This window comes from Perca fluviatilis, chromosome 21 (assembly GCF_010015445.1).
Source record: "Perca fluviatilis chromosome 21, GENO_Pfluv_1.0, whole genome shotgun sequence".
In the NCBI taxonomy this organism is placed as follows: Eukaryota; Metazoa; Chordata; class Actinopteri; order Perciformes; family Percidae; genus Perca; species Perca fluviatilis.
In genome coordinates, this window is record NC_053132.1 from 13,141,279 (window position 1) to 13,157,183 (window position 15,905).

Here is a 15,905-nt window from a genome sequence, read left to right on the forward strand (position 1 = left end):
ACAATTGGCATTCATTCAGGGGACAAATTACTCTGCAGTAGTCATGGGTATTTATTGGCTTCAGCTCCGACATGACAGCTGGGTGGACGTTCTCATTTTCACCCCTTTTCCGGTGCGATTCTATGATGCGTCTCTCCTCTGTTAGTAACTTCTGTGACTCTTTGTCACCCACAAATTCCATCTTTCTCTGTGCAAGCAGCGCTCGAACATCGTACCCAAATTATTTGGCACTCTTTAAAAGAGAGACTTAGTAAGTAGCAGATATAAAAAAGATGTAACCACAGTAAAATTTTCACTAGCTTCCATGCTGCTTTCCGGCGTGTTCGTGACAGCGAAAGCGACAAACCAAAAAAAAGAAAGAAAGGTATAGTCGTATACTGGCAATGGCAAAGGAGTCTATGGCCTGTTTTAAGCGGGTTTTCCCATGTTTAAAAAACCTGCATACACGCACTAATTTTGGTGGGAATAGGGTAATAAACAGAATTATTCCGCTTTAAAACTGTTCAGTGTTTCGCAAAAATTTAAGTGCTATTGCATTATTAGCTATACTGGCGGCATGGCTCCAGGGAAGTCAATGTTGGTCTTCAGGTCATCATCAGCATCTTAGCAGTGTCATTGTGAGCATGCTAGCATGCTGACATTAGCATTTACCTTAATGCAAAGCCTCACAGTGCTGCTAGCATGGCTGTAGACTCTTAGTCTTGTTTAATTCAATTCTGTGAGCATCCCAAACAAAATTCTATTCGGTAACACTTTACTTGAAGTTATTGACATAATCGTGACATGACACGGTCATAAATATGACATAACACTGTCATGAACGTGTCATAAACGTTATAAACAAGTCCTAAATGTTTATGACTTCTGTCATTAAGTGTCATTCGGTTTTAGTAGGTCTTTGTAATGACAACTTGACATTAACCAGGATGACATTACCAGAGGATGTCTTTGTCATGACAACTTGACATAATGTCATCCTGTTTAATGTCAAGTTGTCTTAATAAGGACACGCCAAGGAAATGTAATGTCAACTTGTCATGAACAAGACAACTTCTGGTAATGTTACTTTGATTAATGTCAAGTTGTCATAATCAAGACAACCCAAACAATGTCAACTTGTCATGACAAAAACCGAATGACACTTAATGACAGAAGTCATAAACGTTTATGACTTGTTAATAACGTTTATGGCACGTTCATGACAGTGTCATGTTATAGTTATGACAGTGTCATGTCATTATGTCAATACCTTCAAGTAAAGTGTTACCTTCTATTCATCTTCATTGTTTTGCAGCGGGCACAGAAAACTCAGAGGCAGATATATACAGTATATCTAGACAACTACAACCAAAACTATCTGCATGGCTAGATACTGAAGGTCTTCATAGGTCCCCTTCATTCATAGTTCAGTTATATCTAACACAAATTATGCAATATGGCCAATGTTACACAAACTGTTTACTGTATCATAAAACATGTATACTGACTGTTTAAAGATCACAAATAATATTCTCAGTACAAAACTATCCCCCAGTTCAGTACTAATAAGGTAATCAGCATATCTCACATAATAGCACATATTTATCATGTATTTATTAATCAGTTTGGTCAACCTATCTTAATGCCTCCTGGGGATTCTCCTAATGAGTAAGTTTTAAAACATTTACCAGCTGTAAGCTGGTAAATGTTTGCTCATGATCCTAACTACCACCATGATTAGACCTTTAAAGTACTCCTCTTTCATAATGTAAAGCCCATGAAGCACATTATGCTCAGATGGTTAAGTAAACATCAAAGTAAAATCACAAAGAGCCTCATGTGGACACGGAGAGCTGCACAAAAACAACAAATGGCTGCAATCTACTGAAAAGCAATTTATAGTGCAAAGTAAGCCTTTGTTTTTAGTAGCGGTGATTTATATGTATTTATCTCAGGAATTTTAACCTCAATAGATTCCTTATGTGAGCTGCAATCATTTATATTTTTAGTTTTCTTTGCCACTATCAAGCAGACCAATGAAATATCCTCATCTGTCCTTCATGCCATAACATTATTTGTGATTTTTATGAGAAAAGCTGGTGGTGACTCATTTTAATTCTATTGCATGAACTAGAGGCATAATATGTTTTTCATGTTCTTTGGCTCCAGCTGAAAACACCTGCCCTGTTCTCACAGCTAATACATTAAGTAGTAAGTGCCTGAGCAGATGTTGTAGGGTCAGCAGGGAGTCTAGAGCCTATAGAGCTCTCAATATTTATTGGACGGTGTCAGAAGGTAATGACATGAGCTGTCCTCTCTCTTGATGAATCACGTTTTACATACAGGTAGAAGACGGAACATGCATTACCTTCCTAGAAACACATTTTCCAATTTGTCAGCCTCTAAATCGTTAAAGGCCTGATATTAGCAAGTATATCTTCTTCTAGAAATGCCAAACAGGGAGAAACCTCTTGGAAAATGTTCGAAAAACAGTTCAACTTTCTCACTGGGAACTGTAACACACTGGAATATTTTATTTGTGTTTGCTTTGCAATCATTCATAGAGATCAAAGCCAATGCTTAAGGCCTCGGTGTCAGCGCAAGACATCGTTGACATCTCCCATTCACACCGCGTCTTCTTCTCACATCTCACATGCACTCAGTCGTCACATCCCACAACAAAGAGAGGCGCCCCGAGTTATCATCCATCAAACCAAGTCTTTTATGGCCCATCAAAAGACAATGAACTGCCAGAGTGAAAGGAGTGTTTGCAACATGAAGTGACAGCGAATACTCCAGACACAGATTAAACAGCGTTGGAAATGAGAGAACTACATAATGTTTGGGTAATTTGTGAGAATTAGACGTTATGATTCATCTTTATGAAGGGAAGGAAGCTCACATATAAGCACGGCACGGGCCCCCACTCTGATAGTTCAGGCGTCTCAATTTACTTTGGTTTTGAAGTATAGGTTTCCTATGGTTATAGAGTGGAACACTTTGTTTTCAAACATCGTCAAATGTCTTTAATGCCTCAATTCTAAAAGGTATGAGCTACGTGTTAAGATATAAAACAGACACTCTAGGCTTATAGTCCTTCAAAGGCATTCCATTTATTCCATGTTCTATCAAAACAAGGGAGGTTTAAGAATAAAGTGGGCTACTGGCAATACAGTACATAATTGTGTACACGACTTGCAACATAAACCATCAACGGCTCTTTGTATGTTATCGCCCATGGATTATTCCTCTCAAGTCAACCATCAAGCTCTGTGTGGGTATGGCGATGTATGCAGTTGCGGTGTGCACCCCCACGTGCAGCATAGATTTTGCTGAAGCATTCGGCAGAGGCCGAGTGAAACGGGACACCCACATGATTATACTGTATCCTGTCTGTTCCTGATTTATTGTGACAGCAGAAACTCCCTGCAGAACCATGTTGTCAGGTGCTAGGACTTGCGCTGTGTGGGACACCTGATAGGCTTCAGGCTTTTATTCAAGACCTTGTCTCCAGAGACACTGCTGAGAACACTCAAAATCCTAATTACTAAATATACAAGTGCATATCTACTATTGGTGAACGGAAACAGACCACTCATGTTTGGCTAGAAAAGTAGCAGCTGTGATTTTTATTTTTTTTTAAACTAGAAATGTTTAGGGGTAATCCTCGAGATTCTCAATCTTTAACCCTTTAGTTTTATGCCCTGTTTTTGTTCGCAGTTTAGCAGAATATTTTAAAAGCTAGAGAACCGATTTCAATGAAATTTGGTGAATGTTGGAACAAGTGTTTAGTTTTAAGTGCTGAGCCACAATTTAGGACTCATGATAGATACTGCCGATGTTTTGAAATCAGGGTCGGCCGATGGCTGATATATGTTGCAGATTATTTTTGGCTGATATTTGGCCGATATTTGCTTGTTTTTAACCTCTATTTGAAAGATAAAATGTAACACTAATAAGTACTTAAGATACACAAAATTTCTCAACAAAAACATTTATTGAACACTTGAACACCAATCTGCACTTGTATACTTACATTAAACATGTATAATGTAAAAACATATATTGTATAAATAAACAAAACGGGTAAGAAAAAAAGAGAAAAAAACTGTCAAATAAACTTTTCAATTAAAAGATTAGTGCACTTAGCAGCATTAACAAACAGCTGAGAACAATAAAATAAATTGACCATTTTAACAATAGTAGTGCTGACACACAGTAGCAACCAGCAGCATTTCTTTGTTTTGGTGTTGGCTGGGTGAAGCGCTGCCATAAGGGGGTGGTTTTCTTTTCAGCCATCAGACTTAATGACTAAAAAAGGGGGAAAATACAAGGTTAAGTTAGTATTTTTGTATAGTATCTTCTTCAAGTCATTTTATAGATAGGTATAGATATAAAATCTAACATTTGTTTTATAAATCAGCTAATAATTCAGTGCATTGTAAGTGATACAAGGCTAGAAACGTTTCTATCATCTTCCCAAAAACTGTTCTGAAACATGTATTTTTGGTTTGTTTTGTTTGTTGACAGACAAAGCCAAATGGACAAAACTTAATTAAGGGGGGAAATAACTTTAGGCCATATGGTCAAAATTAAATGATTTAATAATAATGTAATAACTATAACAATAACGTATTTCACTAGTAAATTGCTGTTGAACGACAAAAACAACCACCATGGCAAAAGGGTATTTTACAACAACTTTGAATGCACCGCGATGCACCGTCTGTGTTGTTCTTCAGACAAGTAGCTAAACAACGGCAGCAGCACACTGCTTAACATACTGCTGTTGGATCCTATACAGTGAAATAAATCACACTTTACACCGTTTAGCTGTCAGCATTTTAATCGTGTTTAATCCATCTCCTAGCTAATGGTAGGATTACGTTAGCTGCTGACGAGTGTAATGTTAACTAGCGTCACATCCTGCGATGTTTCTGTTATTCTAACATTCGTTTTCGGAGCATCAGAGAGCAACGCAGGCATATCAGTGGCGCCGAAATGAGTCACAGAAATCCATGTTGCTATTCGGTGTCACTACCCAAAATGAGTAGAGTGCAGCTTTGAGTTGCGCATGCGTCACTTTGCGACGAGTGCAGATGTGAGTTGCGCATGCGTCACTTTGCGACAAGTAGCCTACAAGATGCTAACGGCGGTTTGAGCTAACGTTAGCAATCAAGTAGCCTACTAGATGCTAACGGCTTTTTTAGCTAACGTTAGCAATCAAGTAGCTAGCCTACTAGATGCTAATGGCGTTTTTAGCTAACGTTAGCAGTCAAACAATCATAAATAGCTAAAACGTTTTTGAAATGACTGCTAGCTACAAGTTTGCAATCAAACACAACATCGGCTGTCACTTGAATGGCGTTTTGAGCTAACGTTAGCAATCTAACAATCATAGAGAGCTAAAACGTTTTTGAAATGACTGCTAGCTACAAGTTAGCAATCAGACACAAAGACTGTCACTTAAATGGCGTTTTGAGCTAACGTTAGCAACCAAACAATCATAGATAGCTAAAACGTTTTAGAAATGATTTCCATCTTCTGTTATTGTATGTAAAGAGAAAAGTTTATTATTTTACAGATTTCACAAATTTCAGTAAGACACGTTATGCCGTAAACAGTTTAAATCTGACCATGCGCAACTCACATTTGCACTCGACCAAAGCCGGTCTGACTCGGCTAACATCGGGTATGACACGTTATGCCGTAAACCGTTTAAATCTGAGCATGCGCAACTCAAAGCTGCACTCTACTCATTTTGGGTAGTGACATTCGGTCCGGTAGATACGGGTCGTTAAGGCACAGGTGCCATATTAGCAGCGGGTCTACCAACCCTAGCAACGACGCTAGCAAAGCAAAGCCAGTCCTTCACTAGCCTATCGGTGCGGTGGTCTCTTAACTACAACTTCTTTCTCTGCATTGAGTTGACAACCCTCTCAAATATAGACACACAAACAGAACAAATAATAAAAGTCTCAGATCCACTGTCTGTGATTGCAAAATTCTAGCTTAATTATTGTGACATGACAGCACGACAGCTATCACTATCCAAAGTAGCCGAACGTCGTCGCCTATTCATGTTTTTTCTCGAGGCTAGCAGTAACATGTCATACGTTTTTCATAAAATATATACGACTTATAAGAATTTAATCCTTACCGTTTTTTCCGAGGAACAGCTCCTTCCTTAGGCACTGGATGAGGTCTGCTTACTCTGCTGGTAATTGACTCTAGGGGCAGCGTGCGTCGAACATGTGTTCCACAACAACAACAACACCAGGCTGCCCGCAGATGCGCCTGCCTATTAATCGGCTTGATATTGGCCGATGCCGATTATGTAAAAAAAAAAAAAAAAAAAGCCAATATTCTCATGAACTACTGCACTCACTTGTTACTTGCCATGTATATCATACATGTTTATGTACTGTGGGCCTAATTTACTAACACTAACACAGTTTGCGCTGCGTCTGTTTATGCGAGTTCGGTAATAGCGCACGCTATGCTTCCACATTTTGCGTAGTATTTATCAACCCTGACACCCATCAGGCAATCAGCGTCTTTCTCCGCCCACTAGACCGTAAATTGCGCTGTAGCAAAGCGGTACTTGTGCTATGATATGGCTGAGTGCAGACTGCGATATTCCCACTGCTGATGCTATGACTGTTTGAAATGATCCTGATGCCGATATTTGTAATGTAGCGAGGAGTTTAACAACTGCTGGAATGGGATGTGAACGCTGAGTGGGAGATTCAATTTCATATTTGATTTCTTCCAGTAACTCTAATATTGCATGGCTGCTTGATCTGTAAAGCTAAATTATGTTGTGTTCACTGACAAAGTGTGATTCTTGTGTTAAAAATATTTTCAGCCTCGCTCAAATTACTGTTGCCATTTCACCAGCGGCATAAAGGTCTACGAGGAAACTCGATTGCGGCTGGTTTAGACCTGCTTTTAAGAGGCGGAGAATTTCCCCCGCAGAATAGAGGTGCGCTCTTACTGACAGTCTTTGTAAATACCACGGAATATATAATTAGGTGCACTTTGCGCTTATCCTCCCACCTTTTGGGTGGAACTCCCACTTTCCCCCACACCCTCCCACGAACGCATATTGAAAGCACAACTGGTCTCTTCTCCGTCACTATGGCAGACAATCTGCGAGTTTACCCAAGTGCGCCCTGTTTGTAAATAGCCCGCATCGGTTACGTCCGTCTTTGCGACCAATTAGCGCCTGGAAACAGGCGCAAACGGCTTGATAAATCTACCCCTGTATGTTTTATGCATTTAGAGCATAAACTCCACCCCCTCCACGTTAGCGAATTGGATACGGGCCAAATCAAAGTACACGTCAAATGATTTAATGGTTTTAGGTAGTTCTTATCACGCTGATGTTTGTTTCTGATTAGTTTGGTTTTAATTGGTTATTTGATGCAATAAAACGAGTTGAAACGTCATGATTTACAGGAGTAATCAAAATTACAAGATCACAGCAACCAAATCCAGGATATTTTGGCTTTACTTTTGTGCAGTGAGAGGAAGTGGAGATGTGTCAACCATTTTTATATACAGTCTATGGTCTGGACAGAGGGATTATGCTCTCTATGTAACGGTCTCACATTACATGACGCCATGTACAGCCCTGTGTGCTATTTCAGAAACACCAGTTAACCTTTCTGCATATGTTACTCCTCTTGTTTAGTAATTATCTGCTCTCTGTTGTGAAAATTACATTAAAATAGTTCTAATTGGAAACTCTACAGTAAATTATGCAGGATACCATCTTGGTTTGTGATCCCCTTAAGGACTAATTAAAAATATACTTAATTAACACTTTCATTAAAAGCTTCTCTGAATAATGTGCGATTGTTGGGTTTCTTCTGTCAGTCATTAGATGTAATTGTTGTAATATATATGTTTTTCAAGGGGGAAGGGACTAAAAAAATAATACAGTTCAGAAGCGGTATCACCTGAACACAGCACTTTGAGCATGAAGGGAGTCATTATTCAGAATTTATGGATTATCAGGGAAACCAGCATAAATGACTCTATAAAACTGTTAAGCAGCCAGGCAGCCAGTGGTGGCCAACATGATTAATCGCAGGCGTTCCAAGATTGGATTTATTTTCTCTTTTATTTCTCCTTTAATGACTAGCCGTGAACACCACTCTAAATATATCGCTCATGTTTCCAGATTACCGGTGACTAATGAGGATTCAAAATGGCCGTTATCTACACTGTCTTTTCATTTTAAAAGTCAATACTGCCCTTGTGTTTCGTGTGTGGGTGTGTGTTTTTTTTTTTTTTTTTTTTTTTTTGTGTGTGTGTGTGTGTGTGTGTGTGTGTGTGTGTGTGTGTGTGTGTGTGTGTGTGTTATTCTCGTGAGAGCCACTTGCAATGATCAGTTATAAGACTCCCAATTAAAAAGGGTTTTGGAAAGCATTGCTGGCTTTTATACAAGTACACTGGTGCATCTTATGTATACTTTTCTACCACTCTTCATATTATTCATTCAACTACAAGATTTAGCTTCTACATTCATCAACCAGATCTACTTATCAGTATATTTACAACACATACATCTGAATTATTAAAAGACTCCAAGAGTATGTTGTCACCTATTTCCTCTACAAAATGATCACTGTTCTGCATTCATGGGATAAATGAAGCTATACTTTACATGATGCTGTTTTACCCAATGGATGTACAGTATATTCTGTGTGGAGGGCTCTCAGAAGGCCCTGGGTTGACACAGTAGATATAGCTCAATTTAATGAAAGAGTCTGGCTCAGTAATGACCCCAGTGATTCATATATTGTAAAGGAAATCAATCCCACATCAGCTAAGTGCAGAGACAGGATCTTTTGCAGCCTTAAATCTTGGCATTGGGCTATATACGCTAAACTGTAGGTTACATTTAACTGGTAAATGTCATTGATGTGCAGAATAAGACAGATGAAGTTCATTACAGAGCTGAAAACAGGTATGAAGACAAAACATTGACTCCAATAACGGGCTTTAGAGAGAATATAAAACGCAGGCCCAAGGCAGTGCTTTGTCAGGCTGGACTGTTGTGGCACCAGACTGTTGTTCTTTCCATCTATGATTTAACACAGCTGAGCACAGCTAGATGGCACCCGAGAGAGGACTTGATTTTCATGTTTGCCAATCTTCCTCTATACCTGCTCGTGGTGACCATAAATACACTTTTATGCCTCCCGGAGAAATGCTTAAAGAAGCAGTTTGTCCAAGTCCAGTATGGACTTGCATGGCAATATTCTTGATGGATGACAGCAGCAAAGTTTAGAAGACACCCCAGAGAGTTTTCCAATCTCATTTGTTTGGGAGTTTTACATTTGAGACATACAATATACATAATTCCCGCTTTATTTATGTGGGTTTGGAGTCTTTTATTCACACTAATGAGGCAGAGCACCTCCAGTGACCATGGTCATCTTAAAGGGCATTTTTTAAGAGGTCTGAGATGTGGTCACCCCAGAATAGGAGGGTATTTAAAAATATTTTAAAAGATCTCCAGAAAACCTTTAACATGTGTTGGCAAGCTGATAATAGGCAAATAAATTGCTCTTGGTCAGTTAAAACCTTTCAGGATCCTTGATGGATTTAGGCTGCATACCATCACGGTTGGGCAAAACCTAATTAAGTAATTTTGTTAAACATTTTGTCTCAAAGGTACATAGACATAGTGAATAAGTAGAACAGTAGCAAAAAATGGCAACAAGTGAGGAAGCTTTTGCATTTGCAAAGCTAACCAGGAAGTGTTGGGTGTGTTTAGAAGAAAATAAACTGGCAAGCAAGCACAATGTAAACTAAACAGGCACCCACTTGTAAAAAATATTGTTCCATAGGGCTGCTAGTAGTCCAAAACTTGTTCAAAAGGAAGCATATTTTAACAAAAGAGCAAGGATTACGGTCGTTGTTACCACCTTGCCAACTGCTTAACCCCTCTCAGTAGGCACTATACTAAGACTGACCAACTGGGAGGTCCATATACAAAATGGAATGACCCTCTGCCAAAATAAAATCCAGCTAGGCTATACATAGAGAAGTGGCCCTTTAGCTTGGAACTAATATATGGTAGCAGCATGACGTAGTGACTAAGTCCCACCCAACAGCTCTGAACTATCATAAATACCTCTCATCACAGAGCAGGTGGGTCAGTGCTGGGATTGGTTGATATTTTTATAGACCAAACATTTTCCATTAATATTATCGTTGTCTGCATAGCATCAATTGTATTTTATTTGTGTGTGACTTTCATGCTTTTACCATGTTGTGGCATATTATCAGAAAAATATTGTTATTAATACATATAGTGATTTCAACCACAGCACGGACACTAGTCTAACCTTTTAATTTATCAAATATTACTACAGTAATGACACTCAACAACTTAGGCCTCAATGTCACCACTTTATTCTTATGCGAAAGATATGTTGATCAGGTATTGACATAAATAGGGCTATTTTTATACACAGGATTAAATTCATTAATTGCTGTCATCACATCAATCCAAGGCCACGCTAAAGAAGATGACACCAAGACAGAATTAATAGCTTTCAACAAATACTGTGTGAACAAATGTCATTTCTAAAACAAGTTACCAGCTGTTGGAGGGGGAGATCGTAGTGAAGAATATATTGTAGAGATCTGCCCTAACGCCTGTTGGGTGATCCGTAGCTGTAACTGACAGTGGTGCTTTGAGCCACATGAACAAGACTGAATCAGACTGAATAACCGGACCACATGGGTACCAAGATAAATAGACTGTAACGTAGCATTTAAAGTCACATTACAGGACCTTGTGATTTCCTAGTCAATAACAAAATGATTGGTTGGCAGTAGCATGCCTAGTTAGCGGGACATTGTAGCGCTTGACATTTATCATAGCTGCGGGGTCGTGAACTTGAAGCTTAACAGCAATTGAATCATTAAATGTGAACGGCTGCAACTTTGCCGTCTCTGAGGCACTGACATAAGTGTTTTCATGCTGAAACGAGTGACTAACTTCCGCTAAGCTAAACACGTCTTTGTTCAAACTGGGACATTAGGTGCTAAGAGGGACACATACTTCAGGGTTGGGGAAACAATGGTCACTTTAACAAGTAGATTATTTGCTGTATTTGATATTAATACCAATTACTATTATAGATGGATGTCTTCTTGTGAATCAAGTCATGTGTTGTGTCTAAAGAGGCCAAGAAGGAACAAGCATTCCTATTCAGACTGGATACATTCAGTATACTCAGTTCTTGTGACTGTAATGGAGAAATGCATTATAATTGTACCATGCCACAAAACAATTGGCATAAAGGGAAGACGCACAGATAGAAATGTATCAAACAGATAGAAATCTGTTTGATACATTTCTATCCTTAACTGTCCTTAACTATATAAAACAATGGCTGCAATGGCCTTTCAAGGAGGAAATTTACCTCTGCTTGGCAAACATTCCAACTCCAATACTCCAGTAATAGCAACATCTCTGTCATGTTTTGTGACTACATTTGAAAACATTTCCACTGTGAATGGAAATTAAACAAGAAGGCTCCGTTATCAGATAAATTAATTCAGAGTGCAGAATCTGTGGTTCAATAAAACAATCCAGATAGCTCAATTTCCACTCTCAAACTTAAAGCAAATAGGATGCTCAATAAAAACATTGCACTGGCCCTCTCTGTTAAAAAAATCAATAGCTAGAGGACAAAGAACCTATAGCCATCACTTAATTCTCTTATCAGTGTGATTTAGGGGACAAGGATGATGTTAAATAACTGTAAATCCTTATCTTTGACTTTGTGGGTGGTTTATGGCAGTTTCAACAGCAGTTCAGAGACAGAATGTCCATACCTTCTGCCGGTTACACGATTTATAGCTTTATTACTCTTTGTCTAAAAGAGCAGGGAAACATAATTGAAAAGGAAGAGATAGCAGCCAGCGGGTGAGAGAGCTGGAGAGGGGGCATGCAGGAACTGGGAATCATCATTGCTAGAGACATATCACAGCGACAGTTTTATGGCTAAGGAGCCGGCCCTCTGTATTTTGGGGGCTCGGTTTTATGAAACAAGCAAGATACAATTTTCTGATTAATCTGCAAACGGACCAGATTGAGTTTAGTATTCTGACGCCGGGCTTTAAACTGGCCCACATGAGCGTAGAGGTCACCAAGAGGGCTCGAGGAGTTGAAGTCACGAGTTTACACTCACACCGTCATAGGCCCGCTCATATTATTGCCCTCAGTGACAACAAGCCTATTGTTCTCCCTGATAAGGCTTCAGTGTGCACAGTAATGGGAATTACGCAGGGCATAAGTCACAGAGAAATTGGGTGACAGTAGATCAATAGATAGTGGTGAAGCCTTAGGGACCATTAGTGAATTGTTTGTCCACTGGTGGGGAGAGTTAGTGGATGTTCAGTTCTGAATTAACTGTCGAAACTAAGAATGCATTAAGCTCATAGGAGTAGGGGGAAAGGTGCGTGTTGACACAAGTTCATCAGCCTGACCCGTGTGTTTGTGGGACGTCATTATGAGGTCACATCCACCTCCTTTTTATTTTCAATACAGGCAATCTCTACTGTTATTACAGGCTGCAATGCAACCAATTGGAGCTGCAACTCAAATTATTTCCTTCATCGATAAATTTCTCAACTATATTTTTTGATTAAAGGGTCAGTTCACCTAAAACACAAACTAATGTTTTCTCTATAGCAATGCAGATGCTTCTGGGTTTATTTGCCTTGTCTCTGAAGATTTTCTACCACCACCTAAACACAATTCACCTCCTGGAGGCAGAAATTTCAGGGACGGATATATCTAAACCTATTTACTCCTGAATTGTAAATCTTTAGCACTACAGGGTACATTTGTTTTTAGCTTTTTTGTATTAATTTATATTTATATCAATTTATTTTATTTTATATTATTAGTATGCTGTGTGTTGTCCTGTCCTGTTGTACTATGAACTCACCATGCAAGTTCCTAACATGTATTATTGCAATGGCAATAAAGTTAAAATAAATCACCCTAGACAAATAAAACCAAAATTATGCATGGCTAGATACAACTAGAGGTAAGTGAGAAAATAAGCTTGATTCCAATTTGGGTGAACAATCTATTAAAATCCATTAAATGTCTCAAAATAATAAGAAAACATCAAATTACTTGTTTAGTCTAACAGTCCAAAATCCAAAGTCCAACAAAATTCTATTTACAATGATATAAAACAGATAAAGGAGCAAATTCTTACATTTCAGAAACCAGAATCAGCTAATAGTTGCTGTTTTTGCAGTAATAATGACTTAAACAATTACTTTTCACCAAAATTGTGGTTGATTAATTTTTGTCAATTACTCGACTAAACGTTTTAGCACTACCACCGTTTTAGCGATTAATCAAACCATCTGCTTCGTTAGCAATGCTGTTTTAAGTTTTAGTTTCCCTTTGTCTACAGGATAAAGTCTGTTTCTGTGGCACATGTTTTTGTGGACTGTGGGAAAAGTGCACAGCATGATTAGAGATGCCCTGGAGCCCTACATGGGAGCTAGAGGATGGAAATGCATTAGCCTTAATCTTTAGTGTTCAAAATGATTAGCCAGAACGTGACAACTCCGATAAAACAGATTCCGCCGTTAAGTTCTTCAGGCAAATGCATATTGTGGCCATCACGCCGAGACATTCCCACTTAAATGCACAGATAATTTGTTGTTGCATTGCATTATTCCTGCCCCATAACCAGACCCCAGCCGAGTGAGCAATGTGCCAATGATAACTAAAAGATATTAATTAGTATATCACGATGGCGGCACATGAATTTTCACTACTAATAAATTCCAAGCCATCGAGTTGTGATTTAATTATGAATTATGTAAATGGTTGCCATGAATCATTTAGGTCTATGCATTTTATTAGCTAAAGGGGAGAGCAGATTGTAGGCATATCACAATGATGAGGATTTACACACTCGAGTGATGACAGCACAAGTACAGGAATATTTAGTGACTTGATCACAACTTCATGTAGGTTGCCTGCTAATGGCAGAAAACATTTCACATTGATGAATAATTGACTAAAAATGTTGTTTAATGGCTATTAAAGGGTCATGTTTACCCAGGGGTCTTAGGTTTTAAAGGTTCTTTAGCGTGTACATTAAGCACTGCATGATAAATTATTAACAAATTAATTCACATCATATATTTTATCCATTTAAGTTCCATGCAGTGTATTGCGACATTGTTGCACCACCAAGTTGAGGAGTTGCTTTTGGATTTCAATGTATTATTGGACAACATTTTGATAACCAAGTCATAATTTAAGTAATTTATGAAGCAAAAATGCCAAAAAAAAATTCTTTACCCAGCTTCTTAATTGTGAAGATTTGCTCCTTTTTGTCTATAAAATGTCAGTAAATAGTGAAAAATGTCCTTCACCATTTCCCTGAGCCCATAGTGATATCTTTAAATGTCTTATTTTGTCTGACCAAAAGACTAAAACCTAAAGACATTCCATTTACTATCATAAACATTAGATATTTAGCTTGTTTTTTGCTTAAAAATTTAATATCCAAACAGTTGAATTCAATTTCTGTCGATGGACTTATCCATTAATTGACTAAATTGGCTCTACTTTGAATGGCTGCCCACAACTCTTATTTGTTCAACAATTCAAGTAAGTCTGCAGTGTATAGCTTATTGACGAGTGTTGCCTCGTTGGTGTAGCAATTGACCAATGACTGAGGACTACTTCTTCCTGCACCAGAGCCAGAAAATGCAATAGATGAGATCCATGCAGCCGCACACATTGTTGTTGGCGGGGCAAATGTGTCCCCCTGCTACTGATTGGTTAGGGGAAAACAAACAAAATAGACCCCTTCCTGGACAGAAAGAGACTAAAATGAAGACGGTGTTAGGCTGAATGAATGAAATGTACTAAATGGCAATCAGTCTAATTTTCAAAATCTTTTGACATATAATGGACTAAACAATTGACTTAAAAAATGAATCAATAAATTAATCAATAATGGAAAGATTAGTTGCAGCCCTAAAACAAGGGGCAAGAAAAAATATTTCAATCACTTGCCAAACAGGCTCAATTACTGTGTAACAGCAAAAAGGACAGAAGAATGATGGTAGACATAAACACTGGGTGACACTGTTGTGTATATAAGTCACTTCTCAAAACTCATTTCTTTAGACTTGCTTTTTTGTGACGTCGGCCCTACTGTTTGGCTGCCTGTTATTTTTACTGACCTCATCTGCCTTGCTTGTCTGTCAAAGCACTTTGTAAACTTTGTTTTTAAAAGGTGCTATATAAATAAAGTTATTATTATTATTGTTGTTGCTGTTGTTGTTGTTGTAATATGGACATTTGTTTATATTATTTCATGGTGAAAGCTATACAAGTATACTGTAGATATCTATGTGCGATTTCTTTTTATCACTTTTCTTCTTGTCAAGTTAATGTAGTGCCAGGAACAAGGCGTATATTTGGTTTGAAGAGGGCTGTCAAATCGAACTGTCAGGCTGCATTTTTTGATGGAGTCGTATCGCTCGCTCATCTGTCAGTCATAGAGAAAGACCAAAGTCAAACTTGAGAGTTGAGAGGAGAGGACTTACATGGCATTTCATTGTCTGGGAGAGCAGAGAAGTCTGACGAGCACAGTTCAGCTCTGATTTAAAAATTTTAGGGCATGTTTGCTAGGTAATAAAGTGTAGCAGCGAGTAACCATTTGGATAGTTGATACAGTAGGTCACCCAAAGCTTAACAAGTGCTATGTAGAAAAGTATAATTGACTCATAATGTTCCCTGTAGTCTGTGATAAAAACAGAATATTGCCTCATCACACATACAAAGAAGGCCTACACACATTTCAGAGCACATTAATCATCCCAGCATGTGACATAAAACTCTTCTT

At 38.4% G+C, this 15,905-nt stretch overlaps 1 long non-coding RNA gene across 2 annotated transcripts in view; it reads right to left on the reverse strand.

Annotated features, from left to right (window-relative positions):
• The window catches only part of LOC120550687, a 95,694-nt gene that overhangs the window by 72,197 nt on the left and 7,592 nt on the right, over positions 1-15,905 (reverse strand). The gene's annotated exons all lie outside the window — the stretch shown is intronic.